We start from the raw sequence: 18,814 nt of genomic DNA, 5'->3' as shown, positions 1-18,814 counted from the left end.
TCTCTCTCTCTCTCTCTCTCTCTCTCTCTCTCTCTCTCTCTCTCTCTGTGTGTGTGTGTGTGTGTGTGTGTGTGTGTGTGTGTATGGTGACTTAAGCTTCCAGAATTGTGTCTGTATTATACCAGAGAAAGGGTGGTCTTTTAAAACAATATTGGGAAAACTAGATATCTGTGTAAAAAAAAAAATAAACTGGGCAGTTATTTTACTCCATACACAAGTCAACTCAAAATAGATGAAAGGCTGACATGGCACACACTTTTAACCCCAGTTTTCAAGAGGCAGAGGCAAGCAGGTCTCTGTGAGTTCAAGGCCAGCCTGGTCTAAATAATGTGTTACAGGTCAGCCAGAGCTACACAGTCAGACCCTACAAAAAGAAGTAAGTAAGTAAGTAAGTAAGTAAGAAGTAAGTAAGTAAGTAAGTAAGTAAGTAAGTAAATACACACATTCTTAAACAAAGACCCCAAACGATAAACCTCCTGAAGAAAAACAGAAGGAAACATTTTCATCATATTGGTCTTAGCAATCATTTCTCACATTCATCTTGTAGTGGAGAAAGAATAATGAAATTCAGGTCAGGAATCCTGGGCTGCAGCTCGGTTTACCACCAATTGTCTCCAGAGCACCCATATTCTCAATAGTGAGGTAAGAGGAATCTCAGGCAGTGAGACTGAGAATAGACAAATGGGGTTATGTCACAGCAAGGAGCTTCATCAGAGCAAAGGAGACAGACAGGAGAGTGAAGCAGCAGTTCACAGAATTAGAGAAAATATTTGCAAGCCATCTATTGAAACGGGATAAGTATCCAAGATATAAAGACAATTTTTTACAAGAGTTAGAAAAGAAGTAGCCTTAAAAAAAAAAGGCCATAAAATCTGAAACAATATATTGTTAAAGAAGGGAAATAATGAAAACAATGAAAGGACCTGAAGAGATATTCAATATGCCAATAAATCAGAGAAATACAAATGAGAATATATGACCTCACATTTGTTAATATGGTTGTAAGAAGAAGAGGAAGGGGAGGAAGAAGAGGAGGAGGAAGAGGAGGAGGAAGAAAAAGTAGAAGAGGAAGAAGAGGAAGAAGAGGAAGAGGAAGAAGAAGAACAACAACAACGACAACAACAACAACAACAAAACCCAGAAGCCGATATGTGTTAACAAACATAGGGAGGAAGTAGAATTGGTACACAAGTTGGCAGGGATATAAAATGATGTGGCCACTGCATTATCAGGGTTCTCAAAAAGAGAACCCCACTTCTGAATTTTATTCTAATGAATTAAAACCAGCATCCCATGGAGATACTTGTATTCTTGTGCTTATTGGAACCCTAAGAGATGGGGACAACCGAAATGTCCATCAATGGGTGAGTGAGGAAAGAAGACAGATTATTCGCTGTGCACATTTATAGAAAAAGGCTGTCTTGTCCTATCACATGGCTGCCCCTTGATGGACATTATACTAAGTAAAAGAAGCCAGATACAGAAGAGCACCCTTAGGATGATTCCAGTTTTAGGAAATATCTACAGCAGAAAGCGGAGAGAGGGTTGGCAGGGAGGAGGATTGGGAGACAAATGAATTGCTATCGATGTAGAGTTTAAGTCATGCAAGCCAGGCAAGCTCCAGAGGTCTGCAGGGACTTAACGCCGCCGCGCAACATTGTATCCGTCATTGACAAAACTGTATAATGTGCTTACATTTTAAGGGGATAAGATCTAACACTGAGTTATTTTTTTAAAATTGTATATCTTTTAAAACAAAAAAGCTCCATGAAGTTTGAGAGTGACAAAAAGAGCTATGAGACCCTTACCTTGTTTAATGAAGTTTGTCCAGCAGTTGTGCACTGGTGGACACAGGGAGAACAGTTGAGCAAACATGATTATAGTTTCTAAAGTTTGTAAGATAATCACATATAAGAAGGAAACAGCTCTTACTCCTGGGGTCTCTGTGAGTAGTATCTGCCTAGGAATTTGAACCTGGATTTTATTTCCTAGATTTTATTTTATAGGGCAGCAGATATTGCAATATAACTGTCCATTCTTTATATATATACTTTCACAATAAAGTCATAGGGCAAGCATTTGCTTGTTTAGCTGAGACGGCCATAAATGCTTAGGTATGCCTAAGCAGGTTCAGACCCTCACTTGGAATGGAGGGAGAGTGATGTACTTCATGTGAATTTAGAATTGGTGCTAAGTCAGCTTGGAGATGCAGCTTGGGGGACGTGGCTGAAGAGACCGCTCAAGGCCTAGAGGAAGAACTCTGGGACCTTCCTGGGGATGGAATAGCAATGAAGAAATCCTATGTCACATGTTTTCTCTCATATGTGGTATCTTGAAATAACATGTGTGTGCCATCTGAGGAAGGGAGTTCACCCAGATGTTTGCCCCAGTTTTAGTTCACCATTCGAGGTTTGGCAGTATGCCCATATTCCAGTCCAGCTCTAGTTTGCTCTTGGAGGAAGGGAGCATGCCCGTGTTTGGCTCAAGCTCTGTTGCCGCTGACACTTGGCCTCAAATCTAGGTCCCCTACCCTAGGTCAGCCTATGAGGCTAGGGAGTCAGCAACGAATCTGTGCCCACAGTCAGTCTCCACCTCACTGTGGTCCTCTCTTCAGCTCTTCCCTATTTACACACCACTCAAAGTTTTTCCTTTCTTCTATTTTTCTATATCCTATTACCTTTCTTTTACCTCTTTAAAAATACTGGCAAGACACAGGAATACTTGTAGCAGTACTGAACTTGAAATGGAAGATAAATGGAGAAAACATCACCTCAAGCCTATTACAACCTAGTTTTACTTGCATGCTGTAAACATCTTTACTAGAAGTAGGAAGACAGCCTGAATCATAAAACAACAATAAAAAAAACTTAACTAATGATCTAACTCCAGATATAGTTGGGCCTAGGAACAGCCTAGGTGACCATCCTGCTACCGTGGCGTGATTCTGCAGCCACCATTTCCCTGTCAACAAGGAGCCTGGATGGAGGCAGCCTCTTTGCAGGGCATCTAGGACTCCTTGGGCCCTACTCTCCAGGGTTGGGCCATGGAGAAGCCGAACCATACCTCCTGGGAAGTCTTCAGTTGGTGGCCACAGGCCTGGACTGGCTAAAAGAACGGCAGACCCCTGAAAAACAAGCCCGGCCCTTCATGGCCTCTGCAGCCTGAGACAGAGTTGTACCAGGAACATCAGAAACACTTGGCCATAGCTGGGAGGGGACTGAGCCTTGGGTGAGCCCTCGATCTAGATGGACAGAGTGCTCCAAGGTCCTGGTTAGCAGAGCCACAGAGAGGTGAGGTGTACAGTGGAGCTTTGGCTTTGCTGTGTACATAGTATATTTAAATGATAAAAGACTCCTAACAAACAACATCTAGTCACTCTAGATGTTAAAGATCTGGCAGAGTTTGAGTATGCAAAGAAGAGTTAGCAAAACAATACATTTTGTACTTTTCACATTAAAGAATTTTAATTACTCTCATTAAGTGTGTGCCATTTACTGGCCTGCTGTGTGAACGGTGAATAACATTCTTTACTTGAAACATCTGGTCTATCTCGATGTTTAGAAGTGCTCAATGTATGTTAAATGTAGAAGTAGTGAAATACCACTTTGTAAATAACTTTTTGCTAAAATCATGAGAGTGGAATTATGAACCCCTCTGTGGGCAGAACTGTCTGCACATGCTCAGTGGTTTGGAGGAGGTACTGGGAGGCACTGACACAGGCCACGCAGACGTGTTTATATGGGACCTTTCAGAAGCCATTTCTATGTATTTGCATTTTGTTTTCCTGTGTGATATATGCACTTGATTCCTAGACTGAGAGAAACAGAAGAGGGTCTAGACCAGAACATTGCTGTTTTGAAGGAAGTTTCTGAGACAGCCTTTGTTAGGTGTCCAGTCTGCTTGATGCAGTGCACATATGATGGAGAAACTGAAGTGCTTAGTAGAAACATCTAATCTCTATACTTTGAGGCCACAAGAGACGTTGGTGTGGTACTGAATGTCTTTAATCCTAGGCTCTGGAAAATATATCCCTGTGCTCCAGGTCAGCCAGAGCGATATATACTTTGCCTCAAAACAATAAGAAAATATGTATAATGCACTGGTAGATTGGCACAGCAGGTGGAGGTGCTTGCAACTAAGCTGGTGACTGAATTTGATCTCTAAGAATCACAAGACAGGAGAAAATTGGTTCACAACTTGTCTTTAGGCTTCACACAAGTGTGCTGGCACACAAGTGCACACATGGATACACGAATTCATAACTGTAAAAAATGCACAAAATGATAAAAATAGAGGGTAGACACCACCTTTTATGGATTGTTATTTCATAGAAATCATTACACTGGTCACTATGTGTCTGTCTAGAGAAGAAACCCCAGCTGTCATCAGATTCTCCTGTCATTGGCCATAGGTCCTCCTTCCTGTTCTTCTCTATCATACTCAAATGGGACACATCTAAATTCATCATTATTTGCTAGGAGATGGGGTTGATAGGGAAGGAACACGACATAGAGCTAACCTAATGCCAGGCCTTTGTAGTCAGAGCATCCTGAAAGGCTTAGTGTGTACCCAGCATAGACACAGTCCTCCAAGTTGGCTTTAAATGCCATTACACAGAGTCAAGTACATGGTTTTTCCCCCTCATGCTTACAGCAATCCTCTGAGGTTAAAGAAGCCCCAAACCCTACAGAAATAACACTGAAAGTTCCTAAATAACTGAAGTTGAAGTACAAAGCCAGAATCCTAAGGTCCTGTGTAATTCCAAAGCTTGAACATTTCCTGACATATGGCATGAATAGCTGGCCACACATTCATCTGGAGGCAGCTTCTCTGCCCACCCTTCAGGATGAAGAGCAGGGCCTTGCCTTCTCCCATATTCTGTCCATCAGAGTAGATGGAGAGAATCTCAAATGAATCTGTTCATGCTAAGGCATAATCTGCTTGCTTACATAATTTGGCCCAAATCATTCCACTACAATTCAAGGCTGGAAACCATTTTCTGTCCCAGAATGTTGTATGTTAAAGAAAGAAACTCCAGGTAATTCTGCCTCCCATTTTCTACAGACTAGTCACTACAAGGAAGAAAGTTATACTCTCCAGTAGTCACAGAGATGAACATTAGGAATGCCCTAAAACAAGGCTAGCATGTTCTGGTTTTAAAATCCACACTGAAATGTGCAGCTACCTATGAGCTAAAAATCTCTTTTCTCCAAGTAAGACGGAGGCAACTGCATTCACCCAGGGCTTCCCAGGCATAGTCTATGCTTTGCCGCCATATCTCAAAGACACCAAGCAACCAAGACAGATGCTACTGTTTAGGAAGCTGAGCAAATCACACAAACAGTAACAATAGATCCAGGACTTGATCCCAGGCTTGATGACACCCTCAGTTCACTTAACCATATGCTTGTCACCCTGTCTACACAGTCACTGTGGTTTCTGACACCCAAATCAATATCACCTCTTGGATTTTCATGTGTAGAGAGTGCTGGCACTGAAATTTGCTCTGCCTCTTGGGTTAAGGAGCCATGGAAGCAGACAGGTGTACTAAAGAAACATCTGAGTCCCCGCTGATCCTGCCACTTTCAAAATCTGTGACTCGAAACAGATCCCCTAACTTTTCAAGGACCTTGTTTGCTGAACTCATTGTTAATCTCCCCCTTGTGGGGACCTAAAAAAGAGTAGTGGCTTCAAGAGTGGTGGAAATCTTAACCCTCTCTCAGCCTCCCTACTTGCCTTATCAGCCTAAACAGGGTGGATGTAATAAAACCATGTGAGCATATCCTAGTTTCATAATCCACATTGAAATTTAGCATGAACTCTGGGAAGAGTTTATGGCCACCAGGAAGACCTGGCCTCCCTTCTCCCCATTGGGTCCTACTGGGTTCCTGTGGCAGGATTTTCCCTGTCCAATCTATTTAAATATTAGTGCAGCAGGAGTCCTGCAATTGGACAGGGAAAAGGGAGATGGAGTTAAAAGTTGGGGGAGGGGAAGAGAGAGAGAGAGAGAGAGAGAGAGAGAGAGAGAGAGAGAGAGGAGAAGGAAGCAAGATGGAGGATGGACAGGAAGAAGATCCTGATCTCACATGGTTTTAAATAGCCACAGGTAGTTATGAGTATCATATAGGGATAGAATAATTGGGATGACTTGTCTAATCTAGATGGACAGCTTGTATCATTATCAATTGGCTCTGAATTTATTGTGTGGGCATCCTGTGAATTTAGAATTTATTGATATATAAATCTGACTGTTTAATTATAAGCTTCTAGAGTTTTGTTTTACTGGGTTGCTGGAATGTGGGACTGCTGTCCACAGGGGGTTTATGGCTGAGACAGAACAAGCGGCTTCAGAGGCAAGTGAACTGGAGCTGGGAAGACTGTGATCAGTCACTGTATGAGACTAAGCCTAGAGCCAGAGGTGGCGAGACCACTGCCCGGGTAGAGAGACCCAGGGCATAGCTCGGGAACTTTCCGTACTCTTTTTAAATATTTCCTGCAACAGGTTCTCTCTCCACTTTTTCTGTTCTCTTGCATGATCTGAAGAATTAGCCTTGGATACTCAGATTATGGGTACTTTGCCCTTTCTTCAGACTCTGGGTATAGGCTCTGTCTCTCCTTAGGACTCTGTATATCAGGCTAAGTTCTTAGTAGAGCTGTTTCCAACTCTGTAGCACCAGATACCCACAGGGGCTTCTAGCCCTCATAGATGGGTGTGTCTCCAGAGCTTAGATAGGAGATTTGACTGTGAACAACACCCTGTCTCCTGCAGACCTTTCTCTGCTGAACAAACTCTATGCTGCACCAGCTTAATGCAGCAGGGATCTTGAATGAATCTTATTGCTGCCGAGCATCCACTTGAGTAGAACTTGGGTCCTTGCTGACTATGGGCAGTGCTGCATGGTTGCTGGCCAACCTGATGTTGCTGGTGCTGCTGATGCCTTCAAGGCCTTGACCCTACAGTTGTGGCCTCTGCATCAGCCCCTCTAGGTGTTCTAGGTGCTACTGTGTCATGGGAGTACCCAACTTGCTGGGCAAGCGTCTGATCAGTCCAGTGATTCTGGCTGCCTAGGGGCAAACCCAGAGTCTACAGGAACTGCTGCCTGGCCCAGGCAATCATTTATGTGAAGCCTCTGCCTTCATGTTCTTCTTTGTGTTGGTCTAGACCTGGTCTAGACCTGTGTTGGTCTAGGTGCTGGCCATGGTACTGGAGTGCCAGCTGTCTTGAGGACATCCCTTCTTTTTTTCAAGCCACATTACTCTGTGCTGGGAGGAGGTGCTGGCAGTGCTGGTTATAGATGCCTTCTGCTGGGATTTATTCTGGCTCCAGTTGGCTGGCTTGGGGAAGTTCATGTAGAACTGTCCTGGAACTTGGTAGTTCATCCAGATGGTCCACAAGAATCACTGGGATTCTTAATTGTATTAAGACTATATTGACATCAAAACTACCCTCACTAGTATCCTAAAAGAGAAAAAGATAATGGGACACTAGAGATGTATTCCAGGACTTTCCAGGTGGGCTAGGAGCAGCAGTACAGAAGCCCACAAAACTGACAAAGATAAGTGAGGTCACACAGGGGACCCCAGAACATCCTGCTCCTACATTGCTTTTGTCACTCAATTTGTACCAACTATTAGAAGTTGCAAAATGTAGAGGGATTTGAAGGTATGAATGGGACCCATTGGTTGGAGGTAGCTCAAAATGTGAGCAACAACAAAAAACTGATTGAGAGTCAGAGATACAAGAGACCTACCAAGACCAAAGTAGTAGTCTGATGAGAAAATCTGAATAATAAACTAGTCTAGTGAAACAGAAAAAAAAGGGGGGGCTGGAAACAAGCAATGCAGCATTAGTAAAAGAACAATGTGCCTACCACAAGGAAAAGTACATTGTAAAAATAAGTACCTTAATTGGAAGAAAAGGCCCCCAACTCCTATGGATAGAAAAGTAGCTTGGCTCCAGCTCATAGGCTTTAAGCTCCAAGGACCCTAGGGAAGATCCTAAGGTATCACTTTAAAAACAACTGGGGACAAAGCAACTGACTTCTTAATGAACAAGGGTGACACTTTAAGTCCTTAAGAATTCCATAGGCCAATTGATGTTCACAAGAATTCAGTCCAAGGTGAAAACTACCTGACTACCACTGGACCAGTAAATATTCCATTGAATAGGGAAGAGAACCACATGTTACTGGTCTGTCAGATTGCCCCAATCCACTGTTGGCATGAGAACTTTTCATGAACTGAAAGCTGCCAATACCTTCTCTGATAATGAGCCACAGACTTTCAGATACTCAAAAGAGGCGTCTCATAAAATATCGTCTAGCATTCTAGTTTGCACCTTTACTCAGGTAGATCAGCATGCCTACTCCTCTCCCACACCTCACAGACTGCCTGTATCCCAGGAGGTCTGTGGTAATCAGGGACACATGTGAGGCATCCATTAGAATATGTCTCAGAGCTTGGAGACCCAAAGTGCCCAGCTGACTCTGGACCTATCCCCCTGTCCAAACTCCATTATCCTTCAGGTCTATACCTCCATCTGAAACTGGGGGAGGTCCTGCCTCTGTATCCCCAAGCCAGCTTGTCTCCCAGGAAGTCTGTCCTAACCAGAGACACAGGTGAGACACCCATCCCAATAACCACGCCAACTGGGAATCCTACAGAGTCCAGCATACATGGGATCTATCTTGCTCTGCCTGAGCCCGATTGTTCTTCCAGACTGCCCCTCTATCTGCAACTGTACCTTCCCTTGTACCACAGAGCCTGCCTGTCTTCCAAGAGGTTTGCCCTAACCAGGAACACAGCAAGTCTGCCCTAACCAGGGACACAGGTGGCCTGCTCTAACCAGGGATACAGGAGGCCTGCCCTAACCAATGACAGCTCTGTATGCCTTCTAGCAGGCCTGATCTAACCCAGATCACAAAGCTGTACATGCCTCCAAGGAGGCCTGCTCCAGTCAGAGACACCCAGGCCAGATAACAACACCAGAGATGACCAGATAGTGAGAGGCAAGCACAAGAACATAAGCAACAGACACCAGTGTAATTTGGCAGCATTGGAACATAGTTCTACCATCACTGCAATCCCTTGGACCAATTTCCCTCATGAATATTGTCTTTGTTAGGGTGTTATTGCTATCAACAGACACTATGACCAAGGCAAGTCTTATAAAGGACAACATTTAATAGAGGATGGCTTACAGATTCAGAGGTTCAGTCCATTATCATCAAGGTGAAAACATGGCAGCATCCATGCAGGCATGGTACAGGAGAAGCTGAGAGTCCTATATCTTCATCTGAAGGTTGCTAATGAAAGACTATTTTCCAGGTAGCTAGGGTGAGGGTCTTATAGCCCACACCCACAGTGAAACATCTACTCCAACAGGGCCACACCTTCTAATAATGCCACTCACTGAACCAAGCATATACAAAGCATAACAAATATTGATGCAAAAATACTCAATAAAATTCTTGGAAACCGAATCTAAGAACATATCAAAATGGTCATTCACCATGATCCAGTAGGTTTCATCCCAGGGATGCAGGGATGGTTCAATATGTGGAAGTCCATCAACGTAATCCACTATATAAATAAACTTTAAAAAATACCACATGATCATCTCATTAGATGCTGAAAAAGCCTTTGACAAAATATAACACCTCTTCGTGTTAAAAGTACTGGAGATATAAGAATTCAAGATCCATACCTAAATATAATAGAAGCAATATATAGCAAGCCAGTAGCCAACATCAAACTAAATAGAGGGAAACTTGAAGCAATCCTACTAAAATCAGGGACAAGACAAGGTTGCCCACTCTTCCTCTATCTATTCAATATAGTACTTGGCTTTCTAGACAGCAATTGGGGAACAAAAGGGGATCAAAGGGATACAAATTGGAAAGGAGGGAGTCAAGATATCACTATTTGTAGATGCTACTATAGTATACATAAGTGATCCACCAAAAATCCACAAGAGAACTCCTACAGCTGATAACTTCAGAAAAGTGGATGGATACAAAATTAACTCAAACAAATTAGTAGCTTTCCTCTTCTCAAAGGATAAATGGGCTGAGAAAGAAATTAGGGAAATGACACCCTTCAGATTGCCACAAATAATATATCTTGGTGTGATTCCAACCAAGCAAATGAAAGATCTATATGACAAGAAGTTCAAGTCTCTGAATAAAGAAATCGAAGACCTTAGATGATGGAAAGATCTCCCATGCTCATTGAGCAGCAGGATTAATATAGTAAAAATGTCCATCTGACAAAAAGAGATCTACAGATTCAATGCAATCCCCATCAAAATTTCAATTCAATTCTTCACAGAAATAGAAAGAACAATTCTCAAATTTATCTGGAATAACAAAAAACCCAGGATAGCAAAAATCATTCTGAATAATAAAAGAATGTCTAGGGGAATAACCATTCCTGACCTCAAGCTATACTACAGAGCAATAGTGATTAAAACTGCATGGTATTGGTACAGAGACAAGCAAGTAGCTCAATGGAATAGAATGGAAGACCCAGAAATGAACCCACACACCTATGGTCACTTGATCTTTGACAAAGGAGCCAAAACCATCCAGTGGAAAAAAAGACAGCATTTTCAACATATGGTACTGGATCAACTGGAAGTTTGCATGTAGAAGAAAGCAAATGGATCCATTCTTATCTCCTTGTACAAAGCTCAATTTCAAGTGGATCAAGAACCTCCACATAAAACCAGATAAGCTGATTTAATAGAAGAGAAAGTGGGAAATAATCTTGAACACATTTGCACAGGGGAAAATGTCCTGAACAGAATACCAATGGCTCATGCTCTAAGATCAACAATTGACAAATGGGACCTCATAAAATTGCAAAGCTACTATAAGGCAAAGGACACTGTCAATAGGACAAAATGGCAACCTACAGATTAGGAAAAGATCTTTACCAACCCTACATCTGATAAAGGGCTAAAATCCAAAATATACAAAGAAATCAAGAAGTTAGACTCCAGAGAACCAAATAACTCTATTAAAAATGGGGAACACATCTAAATAGAGAATTCTCAACTGATGAAACTCTAATGGCCTAGAAGCACCTAAAGAAATGTTCAACATTCTTAATCATCAGGGAAATGCAAATCAAAATGACCCTGAGATTCCACCTCACACCAGTCAGAACGGCTAAGATAAAAAAACTCAAGACGACAGCAGATGCTGTCGAGGATATGGAGAAAGAGGAACATTCCTCCATTGCTGATGGGATTGCAAGTTGGTACAACCACTCTGGAAATCAATCTGGCACATATTGAGAAAATTGGAAACAGTTCTACCTCAAGACCCAGCTATGCCACCACTGGGCATATACCCAAAAGATGCTCCAACCGAAAACCATTATGTTCATAGCAGCCTTATTTATAACCAGAAGCTGGAAACAACCCAGATGTCTCTCCATAGAGGAATGTATACAGAAAATGTGGTTCATTTAAACAATGGAGTACTACTTAGCTATTAAAAACAATGACTTCATGAAATTTGCAGGCAAATGAATGGAACTTGAAAATATCATCTTGAGTTTGGTAATCCAGTCACAAAAGAACACACATGGTATGTACTCACTTATAAGTGGCTATTAGCCAAAAAAAAAAAATGTACTTGGAATACCCACGATTCAACTCACAGACCACCTGAAACCCAAGAAGAAGGAAGATCACACCAAAGTATACATGATACAGTTTTACTCAGAAAGGCGAAGAAAATAATCTTGGGAAGTAGAGGGAGAGAGCGATCTGGGAGGGAGAGAGGAGGAGAAGGTAAAAGGGGGGGGCAGGTCCGGATGTGGAAGGAGATGGAGGAATATTGAGTGTCAAAAATTTGAAAGGAGGTGTGTAGCAGTGGGGTAGGGGGAGCTGGAGGTAGCCACTATAAAGTCCCAGATGCCAGGGACCCAAAAGTTTCCCAGACCCAACAGAGAGGACATTAGCCTAAATACCCAACAAAGGGGAGATAGAACCTGCAGAGACCATATACAGTGGATAGGCATGTCCCTGTTTGTGGGATGGGGCCACCTGCCCATCTGCAGAATATTGATCCAAAATTGTTCCTGTCTAAAGGAAATATAGGGACAAAGAGTGAGCAGAGAGTGAAGGAAAGGCAATCCAGAGACTACCCCACCTGGGAATCCATTCCACATGCAGACATCAAACCCAGACACTATTGAGGTTGCCAAGAAGTGCTTGCTGAAAGGAGCCTGATACAGCTGTCTCCTGAGATGCTCTGCCAGATCCTGACCAATACAGATGCAGATGCTCCCAGACAACCATTAGATTGAGCACAGGGACCCCAATGGAGGAGTTAGGGGAAGGACTGAAGGAGCTGAAGGGGCCTTATCTGGCATCAATGGGAGGGGAAGCCCTTGGTCCTGTGAAGGCTAGATGCCCCAGTGTAGAGAAATGCTAGGGTGGTGACTCAGGAATGGGTAGGTGGGTGGGGGACCACCCTCATAGAAACAGGGTAAGGGAGATGGGACAGGGGGTTTTCAGAGGGGAAACTGGCAAAGGGGATAACATTTGAAATGTAAATAAATAAAATATCCAATTAAAGAAACAAAAAGACTATGTTGGTGGAAAAAAAATTATACCAGCACTTAACAGTACACCTGAAATCTCTAGGATAAAAAGAAGCAAACACATTTAAGGGGAGTAGATGGGCCTTCTAGTCTGTGCCTGTGCCCAGAGCAATCCTAGGGCATCAGCTCTACACCCAATCCCCCAAAACCCAGAGGAGGCTGGACTCCCAGGAGCTCTAACATGCCCAGGATTGTAGAAAAACAAACAAACAAACAAACAAACAAACAAAGGAATAAACAAACAAACCAGATAATGGAACTGGCTATCTTAGGCGAACATTTGAGACTTTTTGGCAGCAATTTAACATTATCCATATTATTGAGATTCCTTATAATTTTCAAGGACAAGGGACTGAGGAAGGGGCCTATGGAACTTTAAAACAATATCTTCATAAAATAAAAAAAGGGGCATATATATCCCCATACACCACAAATTTATTCAAATCATGTTATTTTTATTTTAAATTTTTTAAAAATTGGGATGCCAATGAACTTTCTGTTGAGTGTCTATGGCACTTTACAACTAGGCATACTTGTGAATAGGTGAAAGAGAAGGATCCACTTACTGGCATATGGCATGACCCCGATCAGGTATTTAATATGGGGAAGAGGGCATGTTTGTGTTTTTTCTGCAGGATGCTGAAGGAGCATGGTGGCTGCCAGAGCGACAGTTGAGACATGCTGATGCTGGGACAAAGAATGATGCTGACCTGTGAGCTTGCTGAGTGCCCTGACAATGGGAACTGGGAAGCTGTATTGGACATATGTTCCCGACATACCATTGCTTACCTATACCCCTGATGGGACAAGCTGCCTTGCCTCAAGTTTTTAGACCTTGTGGAACAGAGAATCAAAAAGAGAAGTTATAATGAGTCTTGTATTTTTCTTAAATATGGCTAGTTATTCAGACTCAATCATGGACTGGTCTAGAAGTCAATCCAATATTGGAAATAACAGTCTTCATTTGGAAGTTTGGTTCCGGACATTTTCAGAGATATATTTGGAAGTTAGCTGCAGTTCTCTACGATGCTATGTTAGCAAGAGATAAAGTTGGGGCAGAATCTTGATTTCAAACAGGTGTTAGCACATGTGTCAAGGCTCTTTCAATTGTCAAGTTAAAATTACTTTTGTTTCTTCTACAGTATTTAATGTAAGTTGCAGTGATTGTACACTTTCTTATTGTGTGGGTGTGTTGAAATCTGGCATGTCAGTGACAGAGGTCTATCAATCAGCTATTGTTTTATTGCCCTGAGTATCATAGAACCTTGGTATTCTGAAAAAAGCTTGCAAGTACTAGAAGAAGTGAGTCAGTCTTTAAGCAGAAGCAAGAGGGTAGTGGGCTTGATTATTGCTGGTATAACAGTTTTAATTACATTAATTTCTAGCACCATTGCTTCTGCAATTGCTTTGACACAAGAAGTTAAGACAGCTACTTTTGTTAATCATTTAGCAAAGAATGTTCCTAATGTGTTGAATATACAATAGAGTTTAGATAGGCATTTGGAACAATGGGTTGATGCTCTTTATCCTATTCATATTATTGGAAGGAGGTTCAGTTTAAGAGTGAGGAGCTATCTTGAGTGTCATGCCAAATACCATTGGATTCATGTTAGTTCTAAAATTTATAGTGATACTCATTAAAATTAGGAAAAAGTTTAAAGATACTTGCAGTATATTTGGCATAATTCTAACAGCTCTCTGGAGGTTTTAACTTTGCATAGTGAGCTTATGAATTTCAAGAATGCTGCTCTGCTGAGCTTTGATACAGTAGATACTGCTGATAAAATTACCCATGGCCTGAGTCAGTATTTCTATTTTGGTCAAGCTTCAAGAATGACATATATAGCTTGATCATGATAGCCCTTTTTGTCCTGGGAATACTTTTATTCCTGCCCATCACATTAAAGCTTGTCTTTAACAACATTAACATGTTGGCAGTCAAAGTACATGGCTTGAACATGAAAATGGACCCCCAGAAAGAGTTATTAAATTAACAGGCTGGCAAGCCAAAGACAGATAAAGTTCTGCACAGAGCCTCACCAAGTTAAGACAGAAGTGCATTGCTTTTGATAATGCATATTCCATGATGGGTAAGGAAGGCATTCTTGTCAGAATGACCTAAGAAAAGCTCAATCTTGTTTATGAAATAAAAAAGGGGGAGAGGTAGAGAGCTTTTGGGGCTGCTTGGGAAGAATCTGACATGGGCCAAGGACAAGGAAATGGGCTTCATCAGGAATCTGACATTAGGCTAGAACAAAAAAGTAATTTCAGGCAGAAATCTAAATCTTAGGCTAGAACAAAGAAGTAATTTCAGACAAGAATCTAAATTTTAGACTAGAACAAGAAAGTAGGCTTCAGACATGAAAATGACTTTGGGCTAGGACAAGCAAGTAGGCTCAGATATTTTGGTCATCCTGATAAGCCCTTAGAAACAGCGATCACAAGAGTGTTCACAGAGTTTTGTTTATTGCTTTGTTTGTTCTTTGACTATTTGTGTTTATTGTCTTGCTTGTTCCTTGACTATTTGCATCTATTATATTGCTAGTTCCTCAAATTAGAACTGACCTTAATACTGGCATGTAATTAAAATGGTATAAAAGCAAAAAAGAGGAGGGGGTATGGGATGGGGGGGTCTTCTTCCCTCCTCTTGTGGTGATTGGTTCTCAGCACCTATGCCAGGCAGCTCACAACCATCTACAGCTCCAACTCAGGAAGATCTGATCCTCGCTCCAGTCTTTTTCTGGAACTTGCACGTTGTATTGTATATATTCACACAGACAGGTACACAAACATTACAAACAATAAATATAGATCTTAAAATTTTTTAAAAGAGGAGTAGATGGTAGGAAATATTCAAACTCAGGGCTGACATCAACCAAATTGAAACAAAGAGTAAGATACAAAGAATCAACAAAACTAAGAGCTGGTTGTTTGAGAAAATAAGATAGATAAACCCTTAGCCAAACTAACTAAAGGGCACAGAGACAGTACCAAAATTAATAAAATCAGAAATTAAAAGGGAGACCTAACAACAGAAACTGAGGAAATTAAAAATTCATTTTGTCTTACTAGAAAAACCAATGTTCAACAAACCTGGAAACTCTAGATGAAATGGATGATTTTATTTTATTATTTTTTAATGTATGAGTGCTCTGCTGCATATACACCCACATGCCAGAAGAGGATATCAGATTCCTGTATAGATGACTGTGAGTCACCATGTGGTTCCTGGGAACTGAACTCAGGACCTCTGGGAGAACAACCAGTGCTCTTAACCACTGAGCCATCTCTCCAGCCCAATACCACATAACAAAGTTAAATGTAGATAAAGTAAACTATCTAAACAGTCCCATAACCCCTATGGAAATAGAAGTAGTCATTAAAAACCTCCCAACTAAAAAAAAATCCCAGCACAAATGAGGGCATTGATTCTCTAATCTGGAATGAATCTGCACAAATCATGTTTGAGACTTTATAGACAGATGATTTTGGCTCCAACCCTAGCACTTCCAGATGCCTACAAACCTATTCATCTACAGGTCCATGAAACAAAAGTTACAGCAAAGGGTGTGGGACTACACATTTTAGGCTCATGGAATCACAGTGTAATACACCTGTCCAAGCTATTGGATCCTGTATCATCAGGCTGGTCCACTAGTCTAAGATCTGTGGTGGCTACCAGTACTCTAGTGAAAGAAGCAGAGACGTTAACTCTGGGTTAGCATCTTAAACTTTTATCACCCCATGCAGTTGAGCCTCTTCTCAAAGGAACACCAGAACTCTGGCTGTTTAATGGATATGTGAAACATTAGCAGGTCCTACTCCTGAACTCTCCTGGAGTCTGGTTTGAAAAACCCATTGCCATCAATCCTGCTACCTGGTGATGACCCACAGATGCACATCAATGTTTGCATGAAGAAACCAACATGGTCTAAGCGGTCTGTCTAGACCCAATAGACACCCCTATATCATATGAAAGGTTCTGATGAAATGCTTTTCAAAGATGGGAACATCTTCATGAAACATTGATCCAGGTACACAGGTGCTTCAGCAGTTATTGCAACTGAAATGTTTTGGACCCAAGACTTACAGCCCAAATATATGGTGAAATGAAGACTTGTCATCCCATACCAGGAACGTCACTATGCCTTTGTTACTGCACATGTGCATGGTATGATCTATAGGGAAAGAGAGCTCCTCATAGCTTTCAGAAAGGTCATTAAAAACAAAGAAGAATTCTTGGCTTTCCTGGTAAATATTTGCCTTCCTCCATTAGTTCTTTGGTTTCAATGCAGAGGACATCAACTTAATGACTCCCTTGAGGCCAGAGGTAACCAGAGTACTGACTTGGCTGTCCAACAAGTGTCCCAAAGAACAGTGGGGTCTACTGACATTCTGGTGACATACTGTGACCCACTACTGCCTGAGACTTCATGGTATAACCAAGGGAATTTTGAGGATGTAAAAAGAACAAAAGGAGAGCTTGAATTCAAAGGTTGATGTGGACACCAGAGGGAAGGATACCTCTGCCAGGAAATAGTGGCAGAGCTGTGGTAATTAAGCTTCAACAAGCTGCCTGTCTGGGGTCCACAATACCTTCTGAGTTGCTCAGACAAAGGTATGTTATAGCTAGACTTGACAGGCTGGTCAATATATCTAAGTAATATGTCAGGTTTATAGTAAAGGAAATCTAAAACAGAGCCCCCAGAAAAGGGCATATATAAGGGGCCAAGACTATGGTCAATTCCGGGAAACTGACTTCACTGATATCTGGCCTGCTAGGGGAGCATAAAAGTACATGCTTGTTTTTAATGATACCTTCTCTGGGTGGGAAGATGCTTTCTCCACCAGACTGAAATTGCTCAAAGAATAGCTAAAAGTCCCTCCAGGTACTGGTCTAACCATTTTACCACTCCCTTGGAATTGTTTCAGATAATAGCTGAGCATTCACAGCAAAAACTTGATAAAAAGAAAGTTAATAGTGATTGATAAATGCATAGATGGGAACCTTCATTGTGCATGCAGACTTCAGAGCTCTGGTCAGGTGCAAATAAAGGACATTAAAGGAAACAGTATAAAACTCTCATTAAAGTCTAAGAAAGGGTGGATAGGCCTCCTATGTACTTTGGGCCTGTTGTACCCCATACGAGGAGGGATTCATCCATATAATATTATGTTTGGAATACCTCCTTCACTGTTTCTCAGGCTCAGAGATAAGAAGTTGGCCAAACTCTCTAACCATTTCTTTTTCATTATCCAGGTTCTCTAGTTCTCCATAAAGGATATTCACTAAACTACCTGAGAAACCCAATGTACTTCAGATTTCCCCAACAATCCCACCTCCCATTTATGATTCTTGTCATAATGATACTGCATGGCTCTCGTGGTAGCCAAAGGCAATGAAATCAATTTGGAAAGGACTTACATGGTTTTCCCATTCTTACACCTGTGTGGTTATGTAGCATTTTACCATGGATTCAGCAGACCCAGGTCTAGAAGGCAGAAGCCATAGATGACAGTGTCTAATGGACTCCCTCAGGAACTTAGCAATCTTTGAAAATTGAGGTTTCACTAGAGCAGAGGCCTTTTCACTCCCTATCCATCCTCTTTATTCTTAGGTATCTTATGAATATAGGATCATGGTCCAACCCCCAACACCCTCATGCATGGAGCTGGGAACTCAGGAAGGTAGATATTGGAGAAGTGATAGCTTATGAGATGACAGAGCATCAGTCTACAGTCCCTGTTAAACTTTGCTCACTAATATCTACTTTGTCTGGTTGTATTGGAGAATGTGACGATGTGGTACTTTATATTTGAAGAAGGGACACAAAGTTTACAATTTGATATTGCCCCTGTATCTGAAGCACGTATGTTGCCAAGAACAAAGGAGTTTTCATTACAAAAATGGGATTGTAAAACAGAGATGTCATGAAAACACATGGATGAATATATCTAAACAATGCCCCCTCTAACGTCATGCACAATAAAAAATACAGTCCAACTTGCATAAAATTAAAGGTGTGGGAGAAAGATATTGACCTCTGGGAAAGAGGGAAAACTGTGTGAATTGGACTGTATGTCACATGAATGGACCCAGGGGGTAGATATTTTAGGGAGTAGAATCTCCCTCATGCACGGTCCTTAGAGCTTTGGGTCCTAACAAAGATCTTCTACTCATATCAGGGCCTTAAAAAAC

Source organism: Grammomys surdaster, unplaced genomic scaffold (assembly GCF_004785775.1).
Source record: "Grammomys surdaster isolate TR1022 unplaced genomic scaffold, NIH_TR_1.0 126198, whole genome shotgun sequence".
In the NCBI taxonomy this organism is placed as follows: Eukaryota; Metazoa; Chordata; class Mammalia; order Rodentia; family Muridae; genus Grammomys; species Grammomys surdaster.
Note: the sequence above shows the minus strand (reverse complement) of the source record.